We start from the raw sequence: 15,483 nt of genomic DNA on the forward strand, positions 1-15,483 counted from the left end.
GCGGTGTCCCCCAGGGATCGGTATTGGGACCACTGCTCTTTCTAATATATATTAATGATTTGGACTTGGGCATAGAGAGCACTATTTCCAAGTTTGCAGATGATACAAAGTTAGGTAGGGTAGTAAATAATGAGGTGGACTGTAACCAACTGCAAGCAGACATACACAGAATGGTGGAATGGGCTGACATGTGGCAGATGCATTTCAATGTGGATAAGTGTGAGGTGATACACTAGGTAGAAAAAATGATAGGAGGCAATATAGACTTGTAGCTCAATCTTAAGGGGGGTGAACGTACAGAGAGATCTGGGTGTTCAAGTAAGCGAATCATTAAAGGTAGCGGGGCAGGTAGATAAGGCAGTAAAAAGGGCATTTGGTGTACTGAGGTTTATTAGTAGGAACATAGAGTATAAGAGTAGGGAGGTTATGGTTAATCTATACAAAACACTGGTTAGGCCTCAGCTGGAGTACTGCGTCCAGTTCTGGGCACCTTACTTCAGGAAGGACATTAAGGCACTGGAAAGGGTGCAGAGGAGATTCACGAGAATGATACCAGGAATGGGGAACCTTAGCTATGAGGACAGGCTGGAGAAGTTAGGATTTTTCCCATTAGAGCAGAGAAGGTTACGCGGGGACCTGATAGAGGTCTTCCAGATCATGAGAGGTTTCGACAGGCTAGATAAGGAAAAGCTGTTTCCACTGGTAGGTGTGTCTGTGACCTATGGTCACAGTCTTAAGATATCTACCAAAAGAAGCAGAGGGGAGGTTAGAAATTTTTTTTTCACTCAGCGAGTTGTTCGAATTTGGAATGATCTGCCTGAAAGGGTAGTGAAGTCCGATTCGATAACAGCTTTTAAGAGAGAACTGGATAGGTATCTGGGGAAGACGGGTTTGCAGGGTTATGGGGATAAAGCTGGTGATTGGGGTTAATGAAAGTGACTTGCTCTGTCAAAGAGCCGGCACAGACTCGATGGGCTGAACGGCCTCCTTCTGTACCGTAACATTGTATGAATCTACAAATCTATGAAAACAGCAGACAGGTTAACCAAATCATTAATCTATGCTGAGTATACCGATTTCCACCTCCTTCACATTGCCCACTCCAATAGTACCTCACACCCAATGTAGTGAAGCCCACACTTTCGTCACCTCCCTCCTCGCTGGTCTGCCCAGCTCCACTATCCACGAAATCCAACTAATTCAAAACTCTGCAGCCCATATACACACCTGCTCTAAATTGCGTAGCCCCATCACACCAGCCCTCGTCAGGCTCCACTGGCTCCCTATCACAGAACGGATCAACTTCACGATCCTCACACTCGTCTATAAATTCCTTCATGACCTGTCTCCTCCGTACCTCTCTGATCTGCTTACTCCCCACTCCATCATCGTCCATCTCCACTTGGCTGGCTCCGGCCTCCTGCTTTCAGCCACTACGTCCCGAAACTTTGGAACTAGCTGCCTCAATCCCTCCGTCGTGCCACCTCCTTCCCCATTTTCAGATCACACCTGAAGACCTTCTTCTTCAACCGTGCTTACGTAACCTCCACCCGGCTTGGCGTCAAGTTCCGTCCCTGTTGAGCACTCCAAGATGCTACCCTGCGTAAAGGGTGCTACATAAATGCAAGTCGTTGTTGTTGTTGTGGTTGATTTGTCATTACTATAGGAATCGCATACTGTATTGGGCTTCACTCAAACCACCAAGAGTTCTAAAATCAAGACCCACTCTCCCAACCCATCTTGTTCCACTAAATTACCTCACCATGAAAGCCCAAGGTACACGTCTAGTAAATACACACCATATAGAGCAGCACACGTGACATATAAAGGCCTGTGTCCAAATGGTTCTCCTTTATGGTTCTGAGCTCTTGGGGATGCAGTGGAGAGGCGTCCTGGTTCATTTGTGAAATTCAGGATCAAGCAATGAGGTGGATTTGTGGGTTACAAAGGGAAATAGATGTCCCTGCACTGCACTCATTCTGTTACATTATGATCAGTGGAATCTGTCAAATCACATGCTATTCTTTTCCAGTTTCCATCACCTACAGTCAAAGCGCACTATAAAGTCACCCTGTTTTTGCCTTTTTCAGCCTATTCTTGCTTGTAATTTTGATCACATTCAGAAAAAAAATACTGAAACAGTCTAAGTAAGTGAGGTTCTGTTGTACTTGTTATAAATTACTAAACACTTAGAGGGGACATGGAAGAAAAGATCATAATAATCTTTTCATTTGATATACAATGACAACTTACATTTATATATCTTATATAATGCCTTATCACCGGATTGGGGCATCTAAAAACGCTTTACAGGATTTACTGTAAAGTGTAGAGAATTGTAAGCCAAAGTGCAACCAATTTGTCCCACAAACAGCCATGAATTGAAAGAATGATTTTATCTGGACGATTGCTGGTCAGCACAAAGGGGAGAAACTTCCTTCCCTTTTTGAGCAGTGCCGTAGGATCTTTAACACCCACCTGAACAAGCAGATGGGATCTCAATTTGACATCTCATTTCAAAGACGGCAACTCCAAGAATGCAACAACAACAACTAGCATATATAGTGCACTTCACGCACGGTAGTGTCCTAGACCATTCTGCAACGCATCCCCAGCACTGCCCTTGAGTGTCAACATGCACTATGCATTCAAAGGCTTGATCTGTGATTGATTGAGTGTTAAAAAGTATACATCATAGGAAAGGTCTCCTTTTGCCCTACATCATCCAGTGTTTCTGCTCCACCGATGTGGATGAATACCGGGATTTACAGAAACCAGGAGTGGAGTACAAACAAAATGAATTAGTTGGAACGTACTTACTGAAGAGTGAATACATATGATTCCAAGTATTTAATCCTTTAACTTATTTCATAGATGATGTATTGGTTCACAATACATGTTCAATATTTTTCTTATAGCTTTTGCAATCTTTAGACAACCATCAAGTGAAGAGAATTGTGAAAACCTGATAACGTAATTTATAATAAAAATGATAATCCTTGCATTTGATATAGCGCCTTTCATATCAGGAGCACTTCCCAAGCACTTCACAGAATATATTGTAAAGTGTAGTGACTGGGTATTTTGTGGGCGAATGTGGCAGCCAATTTGTGCCCACAAACATCCATGAAGTGAATGACCAATTTTATTTGGGGGACTGCTGAGAGAAATTGTTTTCTCTTTACGATTAGTGCCATGGGATCTTTTAAGTTCATTTGAACAGGCAGATAAAGCCTCGATCCAATGCCTCAAAAAAGGACAGCACCTCCAACATTGCAGCACACCTCCAGCACTGCATTGGAGTGTCAGCCTAGACTAGATGAGTTCGAAGTCCAGCCATGCGGCTTGAACCCACAATTTAACAATTATCCAACTCAGAGGTGAGAGTGCTATCGACTGAGCCAAGCTGAGCCACATTGGATGAACAACAAGATATTGGTTAGAGCATTCACCTCACAAGTGAGAGGATCTTGGTTTTATACCCGGGCAGGGCAAAATGTTAAGCAAATTTCCTTGCTCCACAAGCCTCTGTTTACCTAGCAGTAAGTAGGAAACGGTTGTTAGTCGATTGGTGGATCACTTTTCCGGGGGTAATAATCCCTTAAAAAAAAGTAGTCAATCAACGCATGACTGTTTGTGTGACACTGCTGTGTGCAATTGGTTGCCGCGTTTTGCCCACAAAATATATAGTCATTCACTTTATAGTATATTCTGTGAAGCGCTTTGCAATGTCCCAAAGATGTGATAAAATGCTATATCAAATGCAAGGATTATTATTTTTATTAATAATATAGTCATACAACAACTTGCATTTATAAAGGGCCCTTCATGTGGCATTATATCTTGGCCTGCTGCACAGTGGCAGAGTCGGACGCTGAGCAGGGGAGAAGAGTGAGGAGGAGGGGACCAAAGGAGTGTAAAGGAGGTTGGTTTTAAGGTAGATAGAGAGGGGGTCAGGGCGGAGGGATAGAGTTCCAGAGGTTAGGGGCATAGTGACTGAAGACTCACCAGCCAATGGTGGCTACAGATAGCATAGCTGAATGGATGAACACTTTTATCAAAGCGAAGGATAGAAAACTAAATGATCAATAATAACCTTTAAAATGGATTGACTTGCAAATTAAATGAGCGAATTACACAAATAAGGACTGAAAGCATTAGAGTACAAAACAGCACCAAATCCATCATATTCAGATTCTGAAAGCAACATATCTGCTCCTTATAAAAAGCCAGGTAGGAATTGGTACAATACTAAGAAACATCTTACACAAAACAAGTAGGCATCCAATAACAAGTACCCAATGTTTTATTGCACAATTGTACATTCTGGAGAAAGGAATGGAGATTTGGTGGGTTGTACATGTGTACCTTGTATTGGCTTAATCAGATTCTCGTGGCTCTTTATACACTGAGCATATTGCCAAACTAGCAGAGAATGAAAATTTTCACCTCGTCGTAGGATACCATCAGCTACAATAAGCCTATGAAGGATGGCATGTCATCACCTCTTCTACTCTTGTTTGACTCGGGGTAAAAAAACATTAGCGAGAATAAAATCTGGCTGCCACTCAGAAAGCACAGAACCCATGTCCAAAGGCAACACTGCAAAACTATATACAAAATACCACAAAGTTCTTGAACAATTACACAATGCCACACAATGATTATTTTTTTAACCACAAGATATAGCCGAGTAAACACAATGATGTACAAAAACACTTCTTGTTTTATTATAAAATTGAGTATTAATCTTTGATTATTCTACACTAAAAATAGCAACCGTGTGTAATGGGAAAATCACATTATAAATATATAACTATAAGATTACTATTTTTGGTATTTAAGTGTATGATGGATCCCCACTCCCATTGTGAACATATTACTATAATAATAATAATAATAGTAGTAATAAGCCTTACATTTGATAAAGCCACTGAAAAGTGGTGTGAATCTGTACATTTTGTGAGTGAATGCAGGAGCCAATTTGCACAAAGCAATATCCACAAACAACCATGGAGTGTGTGAGTCAGTGTAAGCATGGGTCAGTTGGAGGCACTCATCTTTGAGTCAGAAGAAGGTGGGATCAAGCCCAGGTAGGCAAGGGAGATGAGATTGAATGGCCAATCTTGTGATCTTATGATATAATGAGTTGCCGTCCTTCAGATGAGAGGTTAAATCAAAGCCCTGTCAGTGTTGGTTCAAGTGGATGTTAAAGATATTATGACACTATTTGAATGAGAAGGGAGTTTCTCCCGGTGTCCTGGTCAATGTGCAAACTTGGCTGCTGATTTACCCAGAAAACACAGTCACTGTACTTTACAGTATATTCTGTGAAGCACTTTGGGACATCTGCCTGACATAAAAGGTGCTATACCAAATGTAAGGAATATAGGATTATATAAATGTAAAGTTATTGTTTTTCATTTGAGCGTTTGATCAATTATAATTCTTTGCTTGTGAAGTTACAGATACAGATCTGCTTTCATTATTTAAGTGTCTCTTATTTACATGATATATTCAGGAACAGGAACTGAGATGCATTTCCACTCAATGCCCAGAACTGCCTCAGCTGGTTTTCTAAAAATAATACATTTCGATAACCTGACTGACTGCTGTTCTCAATTTATCTTGCTGTGACTCACTCACACTGTATAAGTATAGTTCTATGTCAAGCAGTGAATATGTTAGCTACCCATGGTTAGTTAATGCCAGCGCTGAAAAAATATTTAATCCTACTGGGTGCCAAAAATCCTAGAGGTAAATTTAAACTAGGTCCATGATAGGATACTAAGCATATGGTTATTTGGGCTGTACCTCGCCACATGGAATTAACCCTTTGTGAATCGCTAATCGCGATGGACAGTCAAGGATTTGGACCTGAGCAGAGGAATTCGGACGGTGGAGGGCATAGAAAGTAAGAGGGTGGCCGAAGGCCCATTTGAAGAGGAGGGTCTTGAGACATGCTTTGAAGAAGGCAAGGGAAGGAGCGAGGCGAAGGGAATGTGGGGTGGAGCTCCAAAGGATGGGGGCAAAGAGGCTGAAGGCCCAACCGCTGATGGTGGGGCAGGCTGGGCAGGGTACATGAATCAACCCAGAACCTGCTGAATGTAGGGAACAGACAGGTTGGTGTGGGGTCACAGAGATAGGAAGGAGCAAGGTTGTGGAGAGCCTTGAAGGCGAGGGTGAGGATTTTGAACTCTATCCTCTGGGGTATGGTAAGAGTCAGTGGAGCCGGGCGAGGATGGGGAGTGATAGGGTCAAGGAGCCTGATAGTGTGAGAAGGCACAAGCTGCAGAATTCTGGATTATCTGCAGCTTGTGGAAGGAAGAGCTGGGAAGGCCGACAAGCAGGGAGTTAGCGTAATCGAGCCTGGATTTTACAAATGGATAGATGATAGTCTCAGCGGACTGCGATGTAAGACAGTGGCAGAGCCAAGCAATGGTGCGCAGGTTAGGGAAGGCAGAGCGGTTCATGGCATGGATGTGGGGCAGAAAGGACAGTTGAGGGTCAAACAAGACAGCAAGGTTCCGACTGGCTTAGTGAGGTGGAGTGTGTACCCATGGATGGTGATGCTGTCAGTGCCTGAGGTGTGGAGGCGCTGAAGGGAGCCAATCACGATGGTTTCGGTCTTGTTGACGTCTAACTGTAGTAAGTTGGCTCTCATCCAGAACTTGATGTCTGAGAGACTTTCTGTCAGGACAGCAGTGGTCCTGGAGTTGAGGGTGGAGGCAGAGAAATAGAGTTGGGTGTCATCCGCAAACATATGGAAGTTGACCCCAAGTCTACGGATCATGTCACCAAGAGGGAGCATGTACATGTTGAAGAGGAGAAGACCATCATAGAGCACTGAGGAACGCCATACAAGATGTTGCAGGGGTTAGAGGAGAAGTTGTTTGTGGAGACAAAGTGGAGATGGTGTGAAAGGTTGGAACTGAACATGTCAAGGACAGAACCATGAAGGTTATAATAATAATCCTTGCATTTGATATAGCGCTTTTCACGTCTTCTCGATGACTCAAAGCGCTTCACAGAATAGACTGTAAAGTGAATTGACCGTATATTTGTGGGCAAAATGCGACAGCCAATTGTGAACAGCAGTGTCCCACAAACAGTCGTGGATTGAAAATGACCAATTTATTACTGTTTTGTTTTGGAGGGATTATTATTAGATGTGTGGAGTAAGGAAACTTGCCCAAGGTTTCACCCTGCCTGGAATTGAACCCAGGTGTCTCGCTGGGACAAGCTGAACTGAATGGCCTCTTTCTGTGTTGTAACAATCTATATAATTGAGGTGTAATTGAGTTGAGGTGAGAGGAGAGGCGTTGGATGAGGATCGAGTGGTCAACGGTATCAAAGGCAGCAGAGAGGTCAAGGAGGAAGAGGAGGCAGAGGGAGCCTTGGTCAAAGATGGACAAACTGTTATTTGTCACTTTGACCAAGGCTGTTTCCGTGCTGTGGGAAACCCAAATGGTGGTTCGTAAAGGGAGTGGCGGAAGAGGAAGGAGCGAAGCTGGGAAGCAATGACTCATTCAAGGACATTGGAAAGGAAAGTTGGAGATGGGGAGGTAATTTGAGTGCACTCTTCTCCTGCATATTAGAATGACATAGATTGTTACAACACAGAAACAGGTCATTCAGCTCAACTTGTCCATGCCAGTGTTTTTACTCTGTATGGGCCTCCTGCGCTTTTAATCCCCTCTCTCATACCTATTGTGTTGATGTGTCAACAAAAGGAAAGAAATAGCTAGCATTTTTATAGTGCATTCTCATGTCAAAGTATTTCACAGCACTTTACGAATATTATTAGCAAGTGTAGTGACTTGTTTGTATTTTATATTCATGTTTATAGCCCTGGTTGGCTCCCACCATCAACTTTCTGCTCGTGTTCTGCCTGAGGATTAATAAACCAGCTTCTATGATATGACCACAAAAGACCCAGTTTAAAGTAAAGCTGTGAAGCACTTTGAGACGTCCTCTTTATATTCAAGGCAATACGACACAATGCCATAACAACTTACATGCCTTTCACACTGGGATGAAGTCCCAAAGAATTTGACAATTCTGGCTAGGGACTGGAGCTGAGATTGGGAGTTTAGGGAGTGAGGAGGGGAAGGATGACTGAAAAACACAAAGAGGTACCAAATGTTGTAGTTACCATATTTGTTATTTGTTATTGGTTACAAAATAGGTCTCTGGCCAGTCTAATGCCAATAAGAGAGATGTTGAAAAAAATATGTTGCTACTTTTCCAAAATGAACAATGGATGCTGAGCCAACAGAAGAATAGAGGTAAGCAAAAACAGTTGAAACAGGCAAAAAGACAGAATATGTAGAAAAGTAAAATCCCAATCATTTTTTTCTTCTTCAAATTTTTTTTTCTTTCAATTTTCTTTCTCTCTCCTTGTAGGTATTTGATTCCTTCATTCTCCTATTGGGGCACAATACCTCACAAAATGACCATAAAACAGGTGTATGTCTTGATAGTAAATGTTAATTTTGTGTTCGTGGACTGTCGTTATATTCCAGGATAGGGCGCCAAGACGCCATCTGGCATGAAGGGCGCTATATAAATGCAAATTTTGTTGTTGTTGTACAATTTGCGGGAATTATTTGAGTTGTTATCCTCTGGATGAGCTGCTAAAATGAGGTCCTGTCTCCCTATTCAGGTGGATGTGAAAAAGAACCTATAGGACCATAGATCCATAGATATTTACAGCACAGAAGAAAACAATTCAGCCCAACATGTCTATGCTGGCTTTTGTGCTCCTTTTAAGAGTAACCCAGGACACTTTTTGAAAGGAGAAGATTTTTTCCCTGCATTCTGGCCAACAATCTTTCACTTAAACTGATCATTTACCTCCTGACTGTTTGTGGGACATTGTTGTGCCCAAATTAGTTCCCACATTCACCTATAAATACACAATCACTGCACTTAACAGTAATTACTGTGAAGCACTTTGAGATGTCTTGACGTGACAAAGCACTATAATAAATGCAAGGATTATAGGATTATTTTGACAAACCATTTGACTGGTGATACGGTAGGGGCGGGGAGGTGAGGGGCGGTGGCAGACAAGCTCCATCCAGTCCTTACTCTACAATCCATGCATTTCCAGCGTAGGTCAATGGATAGGGTCTAGAAGGCCTCAAATTCCTCACAGCCTTTTGCAGAAAGATGTTTTATAAATTAAAACCCAATTTAGTGATTTTCTAAACTTCTGCAACTGTGATCTTAAAATGTAAAATAATGATCTTAACAATCTTCAGGTAAACTGATCATTCATTTCATGGCTGTTTGTTGCTGTGTGCGATTTGGCTGCTGTGTTTGCCTACAAAAACAGTCACTACACTTGGTAACAATTGTCTGAGATGCACTCTAAGATACTTCAACATTATAAGCAATATATTAAATGCAAGGTATTATTATTGGGCTGAAACCTTGATGATTTATGAACTTCTGGAATAGCTGGGTTTTCTTTTCCATTAGCTTAAAATGCACAGATTATCTGTCGTACCCCAACTGATCACACGGTTTTATTTTAATGTAGCTTATATTCTGGATTTTTTTTAAAAAATAAAGGTTTTACATTTCTAAAAAGTACTTTGAACTAACTAATGTTTGATGTAACATTATTCAAGTGTATCTCCCAGGCAAAATCCTCACCTCATGAAAGTCAAGCTGTTGTGTGATACCTCTGCGTGTGCAGACACATCAGACAGATTAGTGTGAGCAAAAGTGTTCAAATCAACTTAAGGGAATGGAAAGAAGAGCTGATTGCAGAGAGCTTTCACACAGTAAGTTGGACTGCAACTGGTTATAAAACACACGTGGCTAATGGTCTGTAAAATCTTCTGGACCTTAAGGTACACGTCCGGTTCCTAAAATGTTGCATGTATCCGATTTATATCTGATTTGGTCTTCTTTCCTGCCAAATTTTATGGTTCTATAGTGATGGGAAGAACAGAAGGGTATTCTGGAAGGATGAGGTTAAATGGACTGGAGGCCTTTCCTCAACCAAACCAAACTTGTGATCTTGTGTAAGTATTGTATAACTAAACATGCTCTAGAATTCAAGATAGTGCTAACTAAATATGGTCAGTTCCAATAAAGTGAACCAGGTATTTTACACAAATTACAGTTTTCGTCTAACAAACTAGCAGGAACTATCAAGCTTGGGTTCAGAAATAAAGAACTACATAAAATTAGACAGAATCTGCAGCACTGAAACAGGCCATTCATTTTAACTAGTCAGTGCCAGTATTTGTTCTTCACATGAGCCTCCACCCAGCCTAATCCCTTTCATTCCATTCTCTCTCATGTACATATTGCGTTTCTTCTTGAACATACTGATGCTTTCTGCTTCAGTCACAGCTTCTGGCAATGAGTAAGGGGTATCATCGGAAATATTCCAAATCCCCATATTAGGCGGGATCGATGTAGCCGTGCTCAGAGACCCACGTGAAGGACGCTATATAAATGTAAGTTGTTGCTGTTGTTGACATGAGTTCTGCATTCTTTGCTGTGTCAATATATTGTGTAAATTCACACTCACTCTGCTAAGACAAACATTGCCCTTGTTAAATGGGTTATTATTGGTGACACAGCAATGCCAGGCAGTGGAGCTTCAGGGAGCAGTTGGAAGCTGCTTTGGTCTCCTGATACCATGCATCACATAGGCGGTGCTGATTGGAAGCCAGATAGCTTTCTGTGATCGACTCTCCATTCTTATGGCTCTCCAGGATGCTAACCAAGAGGGCTTTAACTGACACTTCCTTTAATTGACACATCAGATCTCCAGCTGTCCTCTTAAATACAACAACAACAAGATTCCATTTATAAAGTCCCTTTCACGTCAGGAGGACGTCCCAAGGCGCTGCACAGTTGGGTCAGGACCCGAGCAGGGGGAAATGGTCAGGGTGAGGGGACGGAAGGGAGGGAGCAAGGAGGGGGGAAATGGTCAGAGTGAGGGGAGGGAAGGGAGGGAGCGAGGAGGGGGAAGAGAGTCGAGGGGGGAGCTGAAGGCTCGGTCAAAGAGAAAGGTTTTGAGACCGGCCTTGAAGGAGGAGAGGGAGGAAGCAAGGCGAAGGCACTGGGGGATGGAGTTCCAGAGCCTGGGGGCTGAGAGGCTGAAGGCCCGACCACCGATGGTAGGGCGATTGGGGCGGGGGACGTGGAGCAGACCGGAGCCGGAGGAACGGAGGGTACGGCAGGTAGGTAGGGGGATAGTAGGTCAGAGAGGTAGGAGGGAGCAAGGCCGTGGATGGCCTTATAGGTGAGGATGAGGATCTTGAAATCAATCCTCTGGGGGATGGGGAGCCAGTGGAGGCGAGCGAGGGTGGGTGTGATGTGGTCCCGAAGCCTGGTGCGGGACAGTACACATAGGCCATTTCCGTGACTACTTGTAAAGGGGGAAATGGGAAAACATGAGGCTAAGAAGTCTCAAATAAAAGGGGAAGTCCCGGGAGGGGGAATCATCATCAGAAGTTTCTTTTGAGGTGCAAGTTAGAGGCTATTGTTTGGAAAACATCTCAATGGCTCACTGTTGTTGAGACAGAGAAAAAAATACAAAGTCTTTGCAGTTTACAGTATATCTTATGAAACGCTTTGAGATGCCCTCCCAATGTGAAATGTACCAAATGTAAGGATTATCAATATTATGTGTTGTTTATACGCATAGTGTAGACAGACCCTCCATCAGGAGACCTCTGGTGCTCTTGTGAGAAACTTCATATATATGAATATTTGGAAACCTTTATTTTAAAAACTCGTGTAGTTGATAACCAGGAACTTTAAATTCATAGTTACTGGTATCCAACAGTTCCAAAATTCTTGTTATACATTTCAATGACAATCAACATTGTGTAATAGGCATTTTAATTCATGTACAGTATCAAACAATGAGTCATTTGACATGTACATTTTAAAAGTTTGCACATTTTTAAACAAAAAAAAACAAAACCTGTTTGAAGTTTCCAGCTCAAATAACGTATCTGGACTTTTTCCAAGAAAGAGCTTCTTCATTTCATCTGTCACAAACAAGGTGATGACAAGCTGACAATAACATAAATGTCTGGGTGGGACGATTAATAACAATGGAGTCACAGGCTTTGCCATTTTGCAGCTTCTATTTATGGCACCATTCAGCATTTTTATTGCAATGCAAGTGATACATATTTTTTGCTGCAAGATACAACATGATTCATTTTTGTCTTATATTATTGAGCGTATACTTTGCAGCTGACTTAATGGGGCACTATCTTTATTGGCAGCACTATTTATATTTTGCACCCACAAAATATAGTTCATTCATTTTACAGTATATTCTGTGAAGCACTTTGAGATGTCTCATTGATGTGGTTAGGCACTATATCCAATGCAAGGATTATTATTTTATTCCTTTATTTACTTGTTTAACAAAATGTAATAGGATGACAGTCAAAATGCATCCAGTAACTGATCTTTTTTGTGTGTAATGTTATTTTCATTAAAATAATACAACTCATTTTCCTCCCCAGACATAAAAAGTTTACCAAGTACATTATCATGGAGTCTTCACTCCTTTAAAATTGACTTAAGACTGATGAACATCTACTGTTGTGCTTACATGATTTCAAAAACAATATCCAGCATTTTCTGTAAGTTTAGAAATGCATTAAATCAGCAATTGGAATAAATTTGAGCTAGTTCTGCGATACAATGGGGAATTATTTGTCACGATAAATACTTCAATATATCATATTAAGATGCCACTTCATTATTAATGAACAAGTGATCCTGGCTTAGTTGGCAGCACTCTCACCTCTAAATCAGAAGTTTTTTAAGTTCAAGCTCCAGGTTAGGACAGAGATCATAGTTGAAGCTGACATTCCACTGGCATCGTTGCATATATGGAGGTGACATTCTTTGTATCAGATGGTAAACAGAGATCCCCTCAGCCTGTTCAAGGGAAATAAAAGATCCCTCAGCACTGTTCAAAAAGGGAAAGGGAGCTTCCACAGGTGTCCCAGTCAACAATCTCCTAGATTAAAACAAATGGTCACCTCAAAATCCCATCAACATGGCCAAATTGGCTGTCATGTTTGCCTACACAGTCACTACACTTTACATAAAATGCTGTGAAGGCTTTGAATCACTTTAACATAATAAGTTAATGTACCAAGTACAAGGATTATTATTATTATTGGTTCCTGTGCTTCTAATACATGCGAAGATATTTAAATACCAACATGTTAAACAGAGAGTAAAGGTAAAGAATTTCTTCCTCGGAGCCTTTTATTATTTTACCAAACAGCTTTGGTGAAGTTGTCCAGTAAAATGTTTACACGTACCAACATGCTGTGCTGCAGGGTGGTGGCTGATAAATGAATGCTTGTGCTTCCTTCTACAAAGTAAGCTCCCGATCTCAGCCATGGGTAAACAATTAATGGGAATACTGAGCATTACCCCTTACCCCACAGTGAAATTAATAATAATAAAAATTATAATCCTTGGATTTCATATTACAGCAGCTTGCAATTAAATAGTGTCCCTCACGCAGCGTAGGGTCTCAGAGGTGAGACGTCTCAAAGCACTTCACAGGATATGCTGTAAAGTGGATTGACTGTATTTTGTGGGCGAAAGGTGGTATCCACAGTTGTGGATTGAGTGATCAATATTTTTTAAAAAATTGAAGGAATATCAACAGAGAGCAATCCACCAATCGACTAACAACTGAGATCCTACTTACTGCTAGATAGACTGGGAAACGTCAGTTGTGTTTTTTGTGTTTTCTACCAGTGTCAGCAGAGGCCTGGGAGCAAAATCACCTCCCTCTCTACTCATTTAGGGAGTGGTAAACTGTGTGCGTGTAAAGGTTGGAGGTTCACCCCCAAGAGTTATAGAAAAGAAACATGGATGAGAATGAAAATTGAGGCAGTGGCGGGGGATAGAGAGGATGGGTGCGATGTCTTGTATTGGAGCCTCAATGTGCTATCCCACGCAGTATTGAGACATCACCTCTGAGTCATTATCTTATCTCCAAATCTGAACCACATCGCTGCAGAGCAGCACCAATCAAGATCCAGGTATTTCCCCACAGAGTCTTCAGGTAAAGTCACTCTTCATTGTAAATTGGTCAAATGATTTGACTGTTTGTGGGACGCTGCTGTGTGAACCTGTCTCCCACTGCTATCTCACCACCATTATAACCCGCATGAAACTGACCACCTGCTCCCACGACCTCATCCCTACACTTCTCCTTACCTCCCAGCTCCACCTCCTTGCCCCTCTACTCACAGACATCATAAACCTCTCCCTGCCCACTGGTCCCATTCCCACCCCTTTAAAAATGGCCATCAATACTCCTATCCTCAAAAACCCTCCCTGGACCCAATCCTGCTCTCAAAATACCACCCCATCTCCAACATCCCTTTCTTCTCCAAAGTCCTGGAACGAGCCATTGTTTCTCAGCTTCACTCCTTCCTCTCCCGCCACTCCCTTCACGAACCCTCCAATTGGGTCTCGGTGTCGTCCACAGCACAAAAACTGCTCTGGTCAAAATGACAAATGTCATTCTGTCTACCTGAGACCAGGGCTCCCTTTGCCTCCTCGTCCTCCATGATTTCTCTGCTGCCTTTGACTCCGTTTGACCACTCTATCCTCATCCATCGCTTCTCCTCTTCTCTCAACCCTCATGGTACTGCCCTTGAATGGTTCAGAGCGTACCTCTCACACCGCCTCCATTTTATCTCCACAAACAGTTTCTCCTCGAGCCCCTGCACCATCTTGTGCGGTGTTCCTCAGGGCTCTGTCCTTGATCCCCTCCTCTTCAATATCTATATCCTCCCTCTTGGTGGCATTATCAACAGACATAAAGTCAATTTCCACATGCATGCGGATGACACCCAACTGAACCTCTCTGCCTCCACCTTTGACTCCAGGACCACTGGTGTCCTGACAGAATGTCTGTCAGACATCAAGTCCTGGATGAGAGCTAACTTTCTTCAATTGAATGTCAACAAGACCGAGGCCCTCCTCATCTCAGGCACTGACAGCATCACCATCCATGGATGCACATTCCACCTTACTAAGCCAGTCCGGAACCTTGGGGTCTTGTTTGACCCTCAACTATCCTTCCTACCCCACATCCGTGCTATGATCCGCTCTGCCTCCCTCACCTCTGCAAAATTGTTCGGTTCCGCCACTGTCTCACACCGCAGGCCACCGAAACCTCATACATGAATTCATAACATCCAGGCTTGACTATGCAAACTCATTGCTTGTCGGCCTCCTCAACTCCTCCCTCCATAGGCTGCATAGATCATTCGGAACTCTGCAGCTCGTGTCCTCTCCCGCACCAGGCTCCGTGACCCTATCACCCCTATCCTCACCCGACTCCACTGACTTCCCATCACACAGATACAGTTCAAGATCCTGGTCCTCACTTCAAAGCCCTCCATGGCCTCTCTCCCCCCTACATCTGTGACCTTCTAACCCCCTTACCAT

The sequence above is a fragment of the Callorhinchus milii genome, unplaced genomic scaffold, assembly GCF_018977255.1.
Source record: "Callorhinchus milii isolate IMCB2004 unplaced genomic scaffold, IMCB_Cmil_1.0 Scaffold1, whole genome shotgun sequence".
Lineage (NCBI taxonomy): Eukaryota > Metazoa > Chordata > Chondrichthyes > Chimaeriformes > Callorhinchidae > Callorhinchus > Callorhinchus milii.